A 17,586-nucleotide genomic window follows, 5' to 3' on the forward strand; every position below is an offset into this window, starting at 1 on the left:
AGTGTTTTGCAAATATTTGAAGGGGTACTGAATTACTGCTAGTAAGTGTGTTGATTGAATTTTGAGGTTTAGCTTAACAGGGTTTGATGGTCCTCTCTTCTGTTAGGAGCTGGAACCTGCTTCTGCATGCTCATGCTGGTGAAATTGCCAGTGTTTTAGAGAACTGTGTTTGTACTATGAAAAATAAATGGGAATAAATAGGACATAACTTACGGGATTCTTTCCTTGAGGACAGCCTGGTGGAATACACGCAGATACTCCTCTGGTGTGACTAGTGCCATTATTTTTGTAAACAGAGTGTGTGATATTGGATATTACACTGTTACTGATCACTTTTCTCTGCTCTGTTACCCACTTTGGGCTGCTGTTAAACTGGCTGATTTTTTTCTCTCTCCTTCAGAGTGTTCCATTTGAGCCTGGCTATTACCTTGCCCTGCCATTTTCTACCCATGTGTATCCTGGTGTATTGAATCCCAGCTGTTAAGAAAATGCAAATGAATTATTTAAATAGTCTCAATAAATACAGCACAAACCTCTTCCTAGTACTTATTTAAAGGGAAGCATATTTGTACAAAGCTCATGCCACTTGGCTGAGTTGAAAATTGCTGTTTAAACAGCTGGTTGTATGGAATGAATGCTGCTCATTGTAGCAGCTCTTCTTATGAAAGCAGGTTTACAATTTTATTAAAAATACTGTTTGCTCTGGTTTTTTAAAATTTTTAAATTTTTTTTTTGCCACTGTATTCAGTAATTACAATGTGAGGAAATTCTTATTTTGGCCCCAGTCTGAACTTTTGCTGTGGTGTGTCTGTAGTGCCAGTTCAGGTTGTGGCATCATCACGCATAGTTCTACAAAACTGGTTAAACAAAGCTGGTTGAACTCACTTCCTCACCTCCACAACACCTGCAGCCCTCAGAAAGGGGAGGCCACTGCTGTTCCAGCCTCTGGTGGTGGTGTCAATCATTTTACTTGGTGTTCTACTTGGTTGCTCTTATCTCTGCATTTCAAGGGTCAAAAGGCTTTACATTCAGAAGCATTCCTGGGCTGCTCACCTTGTTTCTTAATACAAATTCACTTTGTTTTCTGTTTCTGACATTTTTTTCTGAGTTTGAGTAGTTGTCTGAGGAGCATTATAAATTGAACTCCATTTGGCTCTTTATCCTGATGAGCAGGACCAAGTCCATTGGCGAGAAATAACAAGAATACAAATAACTTCTTATGAGCTGTTAAGCTTTTCGTGGTGTATTTTTCTTCCATGCTTTCAGTTTAAAAATCAGAGTGGATGATCTCTGTGTGAGGTTCTTTTGTGCATTGCATTTTCTAGTAGACATACTGGCACTTGACCTCATAAGAAAGTGGAATGCAAAATAAAGTAAAATATGCTTCACTGGATACAGAAAGAGACTTTTGTAGCAAAAGTAATTTTACACCAGTAGATAGTGCTAACTTTTTCTGTGATAAATGAATCTTGATTTCAGTAGGTTATATATGGTCACAGAATTCATCAGGTATGCAAACCTGTTTTTGTTTGATTCACTTGACACACAGGAGCTGACAGCTTCTCTGGAGATGATGTATGGTCAAGATTCTGAAGCAGATGACTCAGGAGGTATTTCAACAGTTCTTTGAGTGGATGAGTGTTAAAATGAAGAAATTAATTTGTGTCAGAAATAATATGGGCACAACTCTGCAAATTCTTGCTGACTGGTTCAGTGACATCTAAAAGGTATGAAGAACAATCAATCTTTCCTATTGGTGAAAATGATGAAATGTGACACTGCCTATCCAAGCTTGTGAAGGATAAGCATTAGTAGGGACAACTGTTTGTGGCAGGGAGATTGTGCATATGAATAATGGCTCTAAATCTCAGTGTCTCAATACAGAATGAAAGGTAATGCATTGAGGAATAGAGTGTTAATTTTCCTTTATCCTTGGTGCAGTGAGCTGGAGTTTATACAAAAGATGCCCTCTCAAAAGAAAACAGAAATGCCAGTGCTTTTATGCAAATATAATTTTGGGTGTGCCCTTCCACCTTGGTTGTGTGACTGAAAAGCTTTAATTAGTTCTTTCAAGCTGCCTTTGGAGAGAAAGATTTCAGATTTTAAAAGGTTCTAGTTCAAAAATGTTTCTTGATGAAGGATTACATAAAGAGCAGCCAGTCTGACGGATATGATGTGGGCACAGGCTGCAGACAAGCACATAATAGATTTTCTTTCTCATTGAAATACTGAGTGTGGAGAATTTATACAAATAAAGTGCAAACCATTCTGCATTCTGATGTTCTCAGTCTGAACTGTAGGAGATTTGGAGCAATGAAATTGGCTGCAGGTTATTTGTCTTAAAAGGAGATGGATGGTGCAAATGGATTACCATTCATTGAGTTCTGCTTGTAAAAAAAGCAAAAAGTAGGGAGATAACTTAGAGAATTTCCTACCCCTGTGCTTAATATCTATGTTTATTCTCAGTTTAGGACTCAGTCTTCCTGGAAAGACTGTCAGCTGCTCCTTTTCTGTTCCTGCAGGCCCAGCTTCTTCAAACTCCTTCTTGTCACAATCACACATAAATATTCTGTTTGTGTCTGCACACCCTCCCTTCCCCATGTGAGTTGTGCACAATCACAAGGGCTGTGCCCTCTCATGGGGAATCAGTTTTTGCTCTTGAATTTCTTTGTACCCAGAGCATTTACTGTAGCCTGATGCAGCAGTTTAGACTTAGTTCATGTCATGTAGAGTATAATGTTAATGAATGTAATTACTTACAGCTGTTTATAATCATGTTGGTTATTAGGGGGGCAAACAAACATGCAGGTGGGTTTCTGTGATTGCAGTTCTGAGGGGTATTCTGCATGTAGAAGCATGGCTGAAGTTTGTTAGTATAGTAACAACTTTAGCTACTTCAAATCTGAATTTTTCTGCAAAACCTTCATAGGTACAGGAAATGTACAGAAATTTAGTATGGATTGGTATAGCACTAGTTGGTAGATCAAGGAAGAAATTTTCATTTATCCTTCTTTGTCACTTCAACTTTTGCTATGCAATTTTTCTGTTGCAATTTAACTTCTACCTCCTTTAAAAAAGGGTGAGCAATTGTATAGAGGAAATGCTCCTTTGAAGTGTTTCCCTTCTCTTTATTTTCAATACATACTCATCTCCCTCTTGTTCTGAATCCAAATTCATCTACTGTAGCATCTATGAGAATCTATGCAATAGGAAATATATAGGTTTGGGTCAGTGACAGACAAGGACAATTTCAGAGCCTGTATGACTTTTTTCCAGTATGAATCTCCAGGCTTTCAGGAGCAACATTGTTTGAACTCACTGTTCAAGTTTTTGTTGTTGTTGGTGGTTCTTCTTTTTTTTTTTTTTTTGGTTCCTTTCAGCTTAAGACAATAAAGTGTTTTCGCAATATTTAGTGGAATATGCAAGTTTGATAGGTAGGTGCATGAACAAAGTGGAGTTTGCAGGTTTCTCTTATGACTGTGTATCTTTCCTGTTAAATACAGCACCATATTTCTCTCTTAGTTCTGGTTGCCAGTCTGTTGCTCATATCTGTTGCAGATATGAGCAGCAAAACTTTACTAAAAACAATGCTCACTGTAATTATAGGCTGATCTTACGGATTTTTCTCTCTCCCTTTCTGCATTTTATATCTTGAAGTTATTTCTGTCTTTTATGAAAGTACTTATGGTTTCCTGGTGACATATTTAACCTCATGCCACACTTGATAAACTGTGAAATAGATCCCAGGATGTGTCTTCATCTCTGCCAGTACCATATAGGAATGGAAATCTTGTGTACTGCTGTGAGGGCAGCACATGTTGATTTTTGACATGAAACTCAATAGGAGAGGGATTTTGACTCTTCTACTGTTTCATATTTTGATAAAAAACATAATGAGATTAGGAAAATAAAATCCAATCAAGGGAATAATTAACTTTATTTTTGCCTGGTGAATCTCAAAGCTGTTAGTTCTAGAAATTGTTATATTACTCAAGTGAGAGGTGAGATCTGACACGAATCCTCATTATATTTCCAGGAGGTTTTTTCTAACTCTTTGCACTTCTTGCATGTTTTTGCTGTCTGACTGCTAACTTCTTATTTTCAATTGCAAGGCTGATTGCTTGGGTAGGTTTGGGGTATTTTTCCTTTCTGCTCTTTCAAGTGCTGCAACCTGATGCCATAAGCATCTTCAGATTCAGAGGAAGTGGTTCGCAGTGGGGATAAAATTCTTGAGTTGCCTTAACTAAGAAATATTGGGAAAACTGGTTCTTCCTTCTCTATGTGCTGAGAAGCTTTCTTTGAGCTTTACCAAGTTTTTGTGCATGTGCTGAAAATACACATGAAAATTCTGTTTGAAATAACGGGATTTCCCCTCTGGGTCTATGTGTATGCATAAATTCACTTTTACCAGTCCTAAGAGATTAACAGTTTTTCATCACTTTCATTTTGCATGGGACAAGTGTTCTTGCCTTACCAGTACTCTTTTTCTGTGCTGGTGTGAGCCTTTTTCTCAGTTATTTACATTTTCCAATAAGCATTTTGCCCATTCTCTTTTGCTCCCTCTGAGGTACTTGCATTGTCTCCACAATGAGAGTCCCTGCTGTGCCAGAGTAGGGCAATTTCAGTAGATATTGCATCTAGATATTGATGTGGCATCATACTAACAAAAAACCAGGAGTTTAGCTTGTGACTGCTCTTGGTGATAGAACCAGTGACTCTCACTCCTTGTGTGCTTTAATATTCCATATCTATTTCACTGTGCTAGCCCTAAAATAATCTTTAGTAGCATGTGGAATACGAAATTGGACTTCTGCATAGAAGTACCAGGTAGTTTTATCCTGTTGAAACTCTTGGATGAGCTCTTAGACTTGCTAACTTCCTTTCTTGAATCTCTGTAAGAAGAGAGAGAAAAGTCTGATAAAATATTTTTTCCATTAACAATGGAATTTCTCAGTCAAGGTTTCACATCTTAAAGGTTGGTGTGTATAAAGAATGACTCTCAATCTTTGTCCTCTCTCTCTCTCTCTCTAACTCAGTCCAGGAGCATGATGAAGCACAAAAGGGAGTAATTATGAGTACTCACAATAAAGCTATATATAAAGTTCAATATGGGCAAAATGTAACCACTGTCCTACAGAAAAGATACTTGGCCGGTGTTGAGGTGAGTTAATGCCTTATTTATTTCTAACCCTTTTGGATACAATTTCTTTTTGGTGAATGTTCATTTATCTTTTCAGAAGAGAATTCTAGGAATATATTGGTGATGAGACGTTTGTTGGGTTAAAGCTCCAGAATCCCAGTGCTATGTTGCCTTAGTCAATGCTTAGTTCCATACATTTAAGTACAAAGATAATTTTTTTAAAAATAAAGCTTTGAAAGCTGGAATCTCTAGATTGGTGACAAATCAGTAGTATGTAACTTAAGGGGATTGAGCTTTAAATAGAATGTTGGATTTTTAGAAGATTTCTAATGTAATTAAAATTAAACACAATGAAAACCCTCTTCAGTGGGGAAGGACCCTGAAAAGCTGAATTCAAATAGGCTCCAGGCTGTTTCTTTAATTCATTCGAGTAAAACATTAAAGTAGAAAGACTTAACAATTTCTGATTTTTTTCTTTTGCTCCTAGTTCCAAAAACCATGCAGAGGAGTGTTGAAGAGAAGACATGTTATTCACTACTTATTATCTGTTAAGAAAACTGTGAGAAGCTTAAAGGGCCAGGTAAAGTGGAAGCTGTTTGAAAAGAGCAAATTTTATAATGTTGGCATTTTTTGTCTGTGTTGTTCAGATGGGTTAAGAGACATTAATTTTGTCTATTCCAAGTAAGAGGTAACTACGTAAAACAGTTTGTATTTTCTGAGTTCAATTTTGCCTTTAAATGTGAAAGTTTTACAGGCCCCTGAGACCAAGCTTGAATGGTTTAAAAAACAAAAAAACCCCACTAACCAACCACTGAGGGAAAAAAAAAGTATATAGACTTTTCTGTTTCAGTCTCTAGCCATGACACTGTGCTTTTAACTAATTCCCTCTGGCCATAGGTGCTGTTCACAGCATGAGCAGTGTCGTCCAACTCTTTCTACTGTGCTGGTTACTTCTAACTTTGTTGATAATGTGTGCATCTTCTCCTTGGTGACAGAAGGCAGCATCTCTTCCAGCTTTCAGGGTTCCCCACTATTCCTCAGAGAGCTTCAAAGAAGGAAAATACTACTTCAGCTTCACTGCTGTTGGCTTGATTGTACATTAATTATTCTAATGATGATACTTATAGGAAAAAAAGAACCTGTACCTTTGTCTTTGAGCATTGTAAGGGGGCAGTGAGCTCCCAAGAGGCCTTTAAAATGAGATGCACTAAGGAAACCTATTAGGAAAAGGATTCTTGAGTAATGAGGTGACATGGAGAAAATGCCTTCTCACGGGAGAAAAAAGTGAATGAATTATGGAACCTGGTGTTGCTGGTAGATTAATGACATTCCTGTGACTTTTATATGTGATCAGCTAATTAAAATAAATTAAATAAAAAGCTCTTTGTCTTAAGAAACAAGTAGGCAAAAGGCTAGAACATTTGGCTTGTCACATAAATAAAGGGAATACCTTTCTCAGTGATTAGGTTTTCAGAGATTCTCTTGGGTTTCCAGGAAGGAGACTGAGTAAAATATGCATTTGAGAATACATTCAACTCCACAACTGCTATATGGAAGCTGTTTTTAAATCCTGATGTAGTAGATTCCTGTTGCTTGGTATAATAGCAGAATGAGAATTATATACAGACTTGGTTATTCCTAATGCAGTCGGATGATTATAGTGATTTTGAAATGACATAACAAAACTTCTCTTTTACTTAACATAAAAATCCATTCCCTCTGTCATAGACAGGGAATTGTACTATTTCTTGACAGCTGAGTTTTCTGAAAGGTCATTCTAGGTAGAGATGGTGTAATTGTGAAAAGTACAAGAGCTGAGGAAGACTTGCAGGCATGGGCTATGCTGAAATGAGCAGCTCATGTGACAGAGCAGGAAAGTTTCACTCCTGGTTCACAGCCTGGATCAGGTTTGTGCCTTCCCTGCAGGGGTGTCAGTACTGCTCAGTGCTCCTGCTTTCTGCATGGTCACAAAAGGATGGAGCTGGCAACTGATGTGTTACCAAGGGCTCCTGCCAATCTGGGAACTTGTCTCCTCCAGTCTGGCCAGAGCTGTGCTGGCTGCCATCATGGAAGGGGGTAGAAACTCAGGGTCTGGCTTTTATTTTGACAGTAGACAGTCCCAAAATATGTTGTAAACTAGGAGGGTGGGGGAGCAACCAGTAACAGGAAGGCAGAGAATAAAAAATAGGCAACATGGCAGAATGAAATTTTTCAAGATAGTGCTGGATGACTTTTTGTATTTGTAATTTTTTTTTTTTTTTTTCTGAGAAATTTATTCTTTTGTATTCTTTGGCACCTTATGAGATTTAATAGTTTCTTAGTGCATCTCTAGGAAGGAGAAAGCAGCCAACTTTCCTGCATTAGGTGGTGTGTTAGACAGCACCTCCTCCACCTCCTTGTATTCTGGCACTGTATTGCTGCCTCCCCAACTCAGCAAAGCTCCCAAATCTGAAAAGCCACAAGCTATCCAGCAAGTGCTCACGTTCCCATGCAGTGATTTTGCATGAGCAGTTAATATATTTGAACTGGTTTGCAGAGTAACAGCTGGAGCTCCAGGTATATGGGCGGATCTTCAAGGGAAATATTGGCAGTTCATCATCTCTACAGTGATGGTTTCAGCAAAGCCTCCTGTGCTGCTGCATTTTAAGAACAGTTCCTAACAGAACTACACATGTGAACTACAAGTTGATGGGTAACCACTTTTGGCTTAGAAAATTATGCTAATTCATATAAAAGTCACTCTTCATGGTGTTTTATTCCCCATTTAGAGACCAGTTTCTTAAAATTAAGTAATTTTTTCTATTTGGATAAAGGAGTGATGGAATAGATTAACTAAAGTGTAGCTTGATATCATAGATGTCTATAAATTATTAACATGGCAGGATTTAGTTGGAACACTTTTGCTACCATTATTCAGACCTTGCTCTGTTCTAGAGGGTTTTTCACATAGAATCGAGGACAAAAGAAAATGTAAAGAAGCCCAACCGAACAAAAAAACAACCAAACAAAAAGATTCCCCAAAAAAACCCCCCACCAAAACCAAAAGGAACAAAGGCAGTTTTACAAATGACTGATTCTTCTTGAAGAGAATATCTGGGACAGACATTAGGGAACCTCATCCAAGTTTGCTAGGTGAATTTCAGATTGTTCCACATGTAACTAATGTTCAGCTCAGACTTGGTGTTGCGTTGATCATTTGATGGAAAATTCTTAGTATTGTGTTCAGCAGCTGCCAGTTTCACCTTGGACATCTGAAATTGTGTTCTCCCTCATTTCATAGAAGTGCCACTTCAAAAATGGAGGCAGTGAGTTTTCAAGGTCTCTGCTGATCTGTGTCCCAAGAGCCCAGCACTGACTAAACAGGTTTCCTTTTGCTCTCTGTGCCATCTCTCAGGACAGAGGCATTTTCAGCTTAACCTGCAGGCAGTGTCTGAAAAAATGCTGTACTCATATATGCTTCTAGGCAATAACAAAGACTGGGGGGATTTTGCTTGGTGTATGAGTACAAAGTTCACATTTCTCAGAGTGCACTTACCCCATAGCATTTCTTTAGCATAAAACTTGGGCAGGCACTTTTCAGTCATATTTTTAAAAGTCTATTTCTTTTGACCTCATAGAGTGTCTTCTGACATTATTTTTTCCCTCTTCTTTCTGTGTATGGGAAACTTGAGCTCCTTGTCTGTTTTACCCTCCTGTAAAATTACAAAAAAAAAAAAACCAAAAAAAATTCCTTGACATTTTTTCATATCAATCCATTTTCATTTGGAACCTGGTGAATCTCCTTGACTGATGTTTGGTTTTGTTAAACTAAAGGGGTAAACCGACCAGTGTTATGTATTATATATCTTTTCATTTACAGCTTTGCATTCAAACCGAGGAATTTAGCATGAAAAGAAGATGGAACACATGAGGTAGAGGTGGTCATGGTATGTCAGTTGTCAGATGAGGAAGGTAAGGCTGTTCTTGTGTGGAGGAGATTGGTTGGATTTTAAAATGAAATATTTCGTTTGAACTGCTGGGCTGAAAAAAAGTTCTTAATTGACTATTTGCATAATTCTGGATAGCCTGTACAAATAACAATTGAGAAGGTAGGAAGCCCCAGAGTTCTCTTAATATTTAACTCAGATCTCAGAAGGAGCAACTAATAATTGAATTATATTGTGTTATAGACTTGGAGAATAAGTCATGGAGATTCAGCCTCGAAGGAGGTGTTTGTATTAGAAACCTATTTTTTTCTGAAGTCAGAAGTTGACTTTTTAAATCTTTCTTACTACACAATGACTGCACAGTGTTTGAGCATTATTAAAGCAGCCAAATTAAATTTTAATCATGTAAATGCAGTTGAAAATGTGTATGGGTTTTTCTTTTTGGTGTTGGTTTTTTTTTTTGTGTTTTTTTTTTTTTTTTTTTTTTTTTTTTTTTTGTTTTTTTTTTGTTTTTTTTTTTTTTTTTTTGTGCAGCAAGTTTTCCTATGCCTCTGAAACAAATCTACAGATGTAAGTGAACCCTGCATGATACAAATTGTTGATGTTTTCATTCTTTCTACTCTCAACTGTTATTCTCTGCCTGCCTTAGGACAGCAGCCGGTGCCTCCTTGAACTCTATTTGCAGGCCCTTTTCTGAAGCTTATCCTTGCCCAGGGTCTCAGTGAGAATTCTCTTATTCTCTCTGAGAATAAGAAGTAAATCTGTGTACCTTCATGCTTCACAATTTGGCTCTCCAACTTTGAAATCAATCTGCACTAACTTACCTTTCTCCTGGATGCTAATCATTAGCACATAATTTTACAGCCTCATATCTGTGCTTTCTTTACCTGAATTGCCTTTCCTTGGGTTCATTTTTTTAAGTAACTAGTTTCGATAATCTTTCAGTCTTCTGGCCAGGAGTCAAGGCCAAATAATAAATCCCTCTTTCTTCGTTATGCTTGTGTATTCATGATTTGCCAACTTTACAGAGATGACTGTTTAAGCATGGAGCTAAATTACAAGAGTTGTGTTCATTATGAGCTTAATGTATCCTGTTTACTGTGTTTGGGTAAGGAAATGTCATGATCCAGTACCAGGCCAACACAGCTGTAGCGGCTTCAGTGTCCTGGCAGAGTAGTTTATGTATCACTGCACATCACCTACACAGTACAATAAATAATCTCATTTTGTTACATGACTTCTCTGCAGTGTGTGTCTTAATACTTTCACTTTTTCTGCAGTGGTGAAAACATTACTGATAATGTACAGGACTGTCTAACAAATCCTTCTGCAAAATTATTTCCAATGGGACACTACCACAGAAAAGAGAAGAATAAAACATGCAGAATTTGAGCAGGGAAGTTATCCTGTAAATAGTGTACCTTATTGCTCATTATAGTTGATGGATTTTTTTTCTAAAAATTAAGTGAACCTCATGAAACACACAATACTATAGGAAAGACGATTCAGTACTTCATGACTGAACATTAGGACCAGCTAGGGGGTTTTAAATGTATTTCACAAAACTTATACAGAACTTCTGCCCAGAGAAGCATTCAGGATTGTTCATAATAATTCTTAGATACTAAAACCCCCTAACTTTCTCTCATGGGTAAGGAAAACTTCTACTTCAAGGATGTAGAAAAGATTACTTGAAACACTGAAATAAGTAGCGTCACTTCTGCTTTCCATAAAATTTCTGCTGTGATAATGTTCTATAAATAAGGTCTGAAGTACAAAAATAAAAATTTTAATGGCCAGTTTCAGGGTATTATGCTTCTGTGTTCCCCTGTCACAGGTAACCTCTGAAGTGCAAAGAGCTGCTCTTTTCTCACAGTTAATTCTCATAATTAACAAATTTAGCTGGTATTGATTTTAGCAGGGATTAATAGGTTTTACAGCTATTAATAAGAGCAAATTTCTTTGACTTCTTTTACCTGATGAAAAGAAGCATTTGATTTTGACTGTGTAAGGTGATGCAATCCTAATCAACATAGCTCTGCTGGCAGTTTTTAAGGATTAATTCTGGATGTGTGTACATGCATGTGCCCCAACCACTAAAGTTCACCAGAAGGCAATCTGTGCTGCCTGCAGAGTACAGAAATACAGATGAGAGTTTTATTAAGAACTGTAACACTAATAAATATCTTCCAGCTGTTTCATGGGGAGTCTTTTAGAGCTCTGGCTGTTAATCCTTGTCCCAGTTCTTGGGGAAAATCTATTTTGCTTCAAAGTGCTTTATCTATAATCAGCTTAGTCAGAATTAATCTCCATGCCCATCTGCAGGCTCCTGACAGACTGGTAATTTCCCTTCCATCTCAATCTCATGCCCAGAGGAATTGCACACTTGTAACCAGTAAAATTTTTGTTATTTTCAGCAAATGTAAAATTGCCACAGGAAAATAATGTAAGGCTTTAAAACAGGGACATTAATGTTAGGTGACTGTGTAGCAAGAGCAATGTTTAGCAGTAAGATCTTGCAGCCACTCATTTAGCCACACCAAGATTCAATGTTCAGTCTGTCTCAACATAGAGTTTTGTGTATTACAAAAAATAAAAAAGCAAGTAAGATCAAACACAAAAAAAAGGAGTAAACAAGACGAAATGTTGTCCTACAGCCGTATTCCTCGTGGAATCAATTTTCAGTTTCCTTAGTGTGAGAAGGGGATATTTGTTGTTGACAGACATTTGACAGTATCTTGAAATGCAAATACTCAAGTACAAAGCTTTTCAAGCTCTTCAAATGCTCAGATTTCTTTCACTTTAATTTTAAGTGTGTAATCATGGTTCACTCCTGCATTTCTCTGCATGCATTTGGATCCTCTTAGTTAGAGATTTTCCTTTGAGTATTTAAAATGTTTTATAAATATTGAACAATCCTTTATGCCTGCAAGATCCACAGTTTTCTATTCTCATCTTTTAACCCAAATTTCAGGTTTCTTGGGAAGTTACTAATTCTCTGGAGCCATTCTGATAATTAGTGAAAGAGTTGGAAATGGCTTGTTTCTGTCTTCAAGTTTTTGACTACTTGTGTACAATCTCTGACATCCCACATCCTCTCTGGGTGAAATAGGGATAGGTGAAAGATGTACAGTTATCCTGTATTTTGCTGTTAATATTGACCCGGGTCAGAGGAGTTCCTGGCTTGGAGACTGTGAACAAGCAAACCTTCCTGTGTGAAAATTCTGTTTCTGTTGAGTTTTGGTGATCTAGATTTCTAGCTCAGCATTTGAAATTGTCTTCCTTGTAGTCCCCTTACCCAAACCCAGCATGTGCTCTTCCTGCTCACAGCTGGTATTTATGCATATGTGTAGAGCTGTGGATTCATGTTTTGTGTATGGAGTCCAGTGCTGCTCATGTGAAAAGCATTTAGGCATGTAATCCCTTCTGATAAATCCAAAGAGCCTAAGTGTAAGTGATGGCAAAATAGCTGCTGTTGATTTAGAGTCCATTACTTTGTGTTCTCCTCCTTTGCTCTTGTAGAGAGATAACACAATATGACAAAAGTTAACTGATAACGTTACAGAAGGTGAATGGCACCTGTTTAATTTGTTCTCAATAGAAAGATCAGCTTGAGTATTTCTGTAATTTAAAGGGGTTCAGTGAATTCATATTTCAACATTTCAAAACCTCACATACTTCTGGCTGGCACTGGGTTGACAGACCTGGCACTGAACATTTGCTTGAATTTTGTTGTTAATGAGCACTATGATGTTAGGTGTTGCTGTCCATTGGGAATGCTATGGTACCACATCTTTTGGAGGCTTTAGGCACTAAGAACTCATATGATGTGTTCATCAAATGCTTGGTTGTTATTTCTAATCGAGTTTGTTTTGCTTACTGATGAAATCCTTCTCCCTCTGTCTGTAGGATGATAAAGTTAAATCTCTTCTCCTGAATTTGTTCTGCTGTAACAGACTGATGCTTGAGCAGGTGCTGAGGAATGATTGCTTCCTCACAGTTGATGTGATTCCACTTTCACTGCACGCAGGTGAAGAGTATGAGCCGCATGAAAAACAAAATTCTGAGACAACAGATTGAAAAAAAAACGATTAACTGTGGAGAATGGAGCAAACCCTACTCAATAGATGAAAACTTTTCCATCAGGTGTTTGAAACTTCTGTTTTGGAATCATTGACCTGATCTGAAATATCAAAGTATAAAAAGTTTGGTAGGTGCATTAATTTTTTGAGATTATACCATCTTAACTGTGTTTTCAGTATATTTTTTTTTCTAATTAAGTATTTGAGGTTATCAGTGTGATTTTACTGGTCGATTCTTGGTTTGTCAGCCTTTTTCTTTTACTCATATGTAGACTTTAAATTTGCGAAGATGAGTCTTGTTATGGTTAAGTCTCTGATGCCAGAGATCTTTAAGATGAAACTTTAGTGAGTTGTTTTTCTATTGAGTTTTCTGTCCCTCTTCATGCTCTAAACCCAGATAACATATTCCTCTTAAAGGTGTTCTAGGATATTATTTTTTTGCTGAAGATTTGTTTTTATTGCACAGACCATTTGTTCTTATAGTAACTGCCTTCAGGCAGTTTAAGTAAACACCCCAATATTCTGCTTTGAAAAATGGTAAAAGAAATGGTGAGCACCCTTCCTCTTTTCTGACTTTCTGCCTTTGAAAAATGCAATTTTGGCTTTCTAGAGAGCAGCCATTCTTCTAGTTGCTCGTTTGCTGTGCTGCTGCCAACCAAACTATTCTAAAGACAGCTTTGCAAAACCTACTGTTTACCTGCTCTGTGTGCATGTATCACCTGTTATTAAATATCTTTTTTTCAGTAGCTGTGAGGGTGTGATTTTCATGAATGGCTTTGTTTGGCTGCAACACTTGGCCGTTGATATTTCTATTGAAAAATTTTGTCAGCTCTTTATCTGTACAGGAAATTGTTGTTTATCTTCATGAAGGTTTCCTTTCTTCTCAGGAAGGAACGGGTCAGAGTGTTCAGTGTTGCTGTAGCAGTGTATTTAGCCTCTGGGTGTTGCTCTTGGACAGCGCTGTTGGCAGGCTGCTATTTTGCAGGAGAGTTACTGAATCTGCTTGTTGTTGGATTAAGAATGTCAAAATGCAGCATGTAATGGGCAAGCAGCAGCACCAGGGGAACTGGGGATCCTCCAGGTACAATAATATGGTCCACAGTGGGTAGAAGATACCCTTGGCAGACTCATGTTTGAAATTATTCTTGGTTTTCTATCCTCAAACCAAAATTAGACTTTTTTATATGGAATGATGTGCAAGATGCTCATCCTCTTTTCATTATATGATGCTGATTTTTTGATTTCTGTTTGTAAAGTGTACCGAACCAAAGTAAAATACCAAAAGTATTTTCATGACGTACAAAGTATTTTTATGTAGAATTTTTGGTTAATGTGATAAATATTTTCATTACAGAAATCACAGAAGAAAATAACTTGTCAATTTTGTCAATAAACATTTAAGAAGTTTTGTGGAATGCTTTCCAAATACTGATTGCACTCTTTCCCTATTAACTAACATTTTAATAATTTCATTATTAAAATTCTAACTCTAATTTCAATGACTATTAAATACTGAAGAGAGGTTAGAACTAACCTGATTGTTTGTATCATGCTGTGTAACAAATGTTAGAATAAATATTTGCCTGATTGTCCTGCTCTGGAGTCCATGCAAACTAAAGTGTGCTTAAATCCCCAAACTGTTAACCTTCTTGCTTTTCTGAAGTCATCATTTGTGCTTGATTAAAGAAAAATATATTGCAGATTATTCAAAATTTCTTTACCAGTTGTAAGTATTATGAAATCTTTTGTTATGTATGAGCCTTTTCTATTTGAATTAAACATTGGTTAAAGTTTTAGTGTCACCGGTTCTGTTTGTTTCTATGCTGACATTTTTCTATGGTATTTTTGTAGCTCAGGCTTTCTTTTCCTTCCGTATTTGCCGGAGGCCTTAAGAAAATAGGTTGGTTCAGGGTGGTGTTGCACAACTCTCCTGCCAAAGCTGAATACTAATCTATGGTAATGGACTGCCTGCTGGGTGGTTTGAGACATCTCTTTCAGCTGCATCTCTTCTGGCTGCAAATGGTATGTGCAGGACAGGGAAGGGAGGCTGAAATGATCCCGTAGGAACCGTCTGCCTCCTTGCTCACTTGCTGCTTCCTCCAAGAAGCCCAAAGGAAACTGGTCTCACTCTTCCTTGGTGCCAGCAATCTGCAGAGGCCTTGCACAGAGCAGGATGGAGAGGGCCAGTCAGGGCTGGGTATTGCTTTACTGGGAAGTAAGCTATTCAGCCTTCAGCAGCAAGCCAGCAGTTCCAGCCCTAGGCACTGACAGCTTTCTTTGGTGAGGATTGCCTTCGTTACTTATTCAGAGTTGTGTTCTCTCCTCACTTCTCGCCTTGATGCTCACCAGCTGTGCCTTGGAATCAGCTTTGGCTTTTTCCCAGTACATCACACCCAAGCTGGCCACTACAGTTGCCTTCTAGGGTGTAGAAAGGGTGACAAAGTTACCTCAGAGGAAATGCTCCCTTCAGGCACCTGCAGCCACCTCCTCTGGCTCTACCCAACCCCGCCTGCAGGCCTGCCACAAGGCTGCTTTTCTTTGGGAAGAGGAGTTCTTTCAGCACATTGAGAGAACATCAGCATTTCTGGAGCAGGAGGAATTACTTCAGTTCTGACGGCTGCACCTCTGGTCAGTTCTGGAGAATCCTGCTCTTCTGTTCAATACCTCTTATTCTTCATGCCTTAACATCCTTAATAACATTACTACATCTTTCCAGGCAGTTTGCTGCTCACTTCATCAGTATTTAATACTTGTGCCTATGTAGTTTTGGGAAGGGTTGAGGTGGGTATTTTTACTTCAAAATAGATTTCTGCTACTTAAGGGTCATTCTAACTAACACTCACAGGTATTTTAACAGTTTTTTCCTGCATGTACGTATAGTCTGCAGGTTAAATTATATTGCTTCATAGGTAACTGCCTCAAGAACTTCCCCTAAACAGGCAAAGATTGATTTCATCTGCAGTCACTTAATTTCCCCAATTTGCAAAGAAACTGGCATGAATTTATCCTGATTTCAAATCGGGAGTCTGATAGCTTGCAAGTTGATGACTTTCTAGACTGTGATGAATGTTTGAGAGCCTGATCTTCAGTCATATAATTAAAACCCTGGTGAAAACTTTCCTCAGATTTTTGGGTGTGTGCTGACAGGCACTAAGACAATGTGCCATGCCACAGTTCCTGCAGGAGTTCTCTTGGACTGTGTGTTTTTCACAGCAGACACGCCATGGCTAGATAAACAATTTTCAAATTGTCCTAAATCTGCTGCTACCACATGTGGTGATGGCACACGGGATCAAGTGTTGGAGTTGGATTTTGGCAGCTTTAGATTCAGGGTCTGCAATACATCAGGACCACATCACGTAGAACGTTGAGTTAAAATGCTGAACTGCACTTTTTGTAAATATATTTTAGTATGTTATATATGCCTAGCATTTTTGTGTTAATGCTGTAAGTTATGTTACCAACAGGTGGAGAGAAACAGGATTTGCTCTGCTGTGTGAAGATGTGATGCTGGTTTGTATTTGTCACCTGCTGTGCCGCCAGCAGCTATTTAGCTGCCTGAGGCCTGTGGGTGAGACCCCTCCCACTTTCTGTACTGCAGAGATGGGAAAGCTTGCCAAACCTCCCTGACATGCCTTTCTTCTCTTGTGAACTTTCAGCTGTTCAACTTCCCTGCAACCTTAACAATTGGTAGCATTAGTGAAGGTCAAGCAGACCGGATCTGTTCTGTCTCATCTTGGCAGTCCTGGTGTGGACCAGAAGTTTCTGGTATTCTTAAAATGGTGTTGCAAGTTTAATCTGTCATCTTAGCAGCCCTCTGGCTTCTTTCTGATCTCCTTTTCCAACTCCATGGCTTGGTGTTTCAGCAAAGCCTGGAGCTGTACCGCCTGGCATTGTTACCCTGGACACTGACAGATGTGGCAGCTCTGGAGAGAGTCCTTGTTTGAAGTCAAAGAAGGTGGTGAGTGTGAGCCTTGGGACTTTGAGATGCAAGACGATATTCCTTTGGATGCCTCAACAGCAAGTTTTGCCCTTATTGGGTGTGTCTTGGGTTTTCTCTTCTCCCAGAAATGGCCTAGGCTGCTTGTACTGCAAAAGTGCATGTTACAGCCCTGGGAGCATGCAGTTAGCTGCAAGTGCTGAGGGAACACATACATCCTCCCCTCCATCACTTACTGAGCCCTCCATGCTTATTAATGCACTCCAGCAGCTTTTCTTTCTAACCAAATTCTTGAGAACTTCTCTTCTGTTCTCTCTCCCTACTCTGGCAATAATGACATTTTTCTGCTGCTCTCTCACTAATGACAGTGGTGTTAGTGGAACCCGAAGATCTGTGAAATGCAAGTTCTTAATAGTGCTGCCTGATGTACACTGGAGTGGGTTCAGTTATTGCCCTGCCCAGGCAGCAGCAGAGTAGACACAAGGACAATTCTTGAAG

Source organism: Pyrgilauda ruficollis, unplaced genomic scaffold (assembly GCF_017590135.1).
Source record: "Pyrgilauda ruficollis isolate IOZ18807 unplaced genomic scaffold, ASM1759013v1 scaffold2, whole genome shotgun sequence".
NCBI classification, from domain to species: domain Eukaryota; kingdom Metazoa; phylum Chordata; class Aves; order Passeriformes; family Passeridae; genus Pyrgilauda; species Pyrgilauda ruficollis.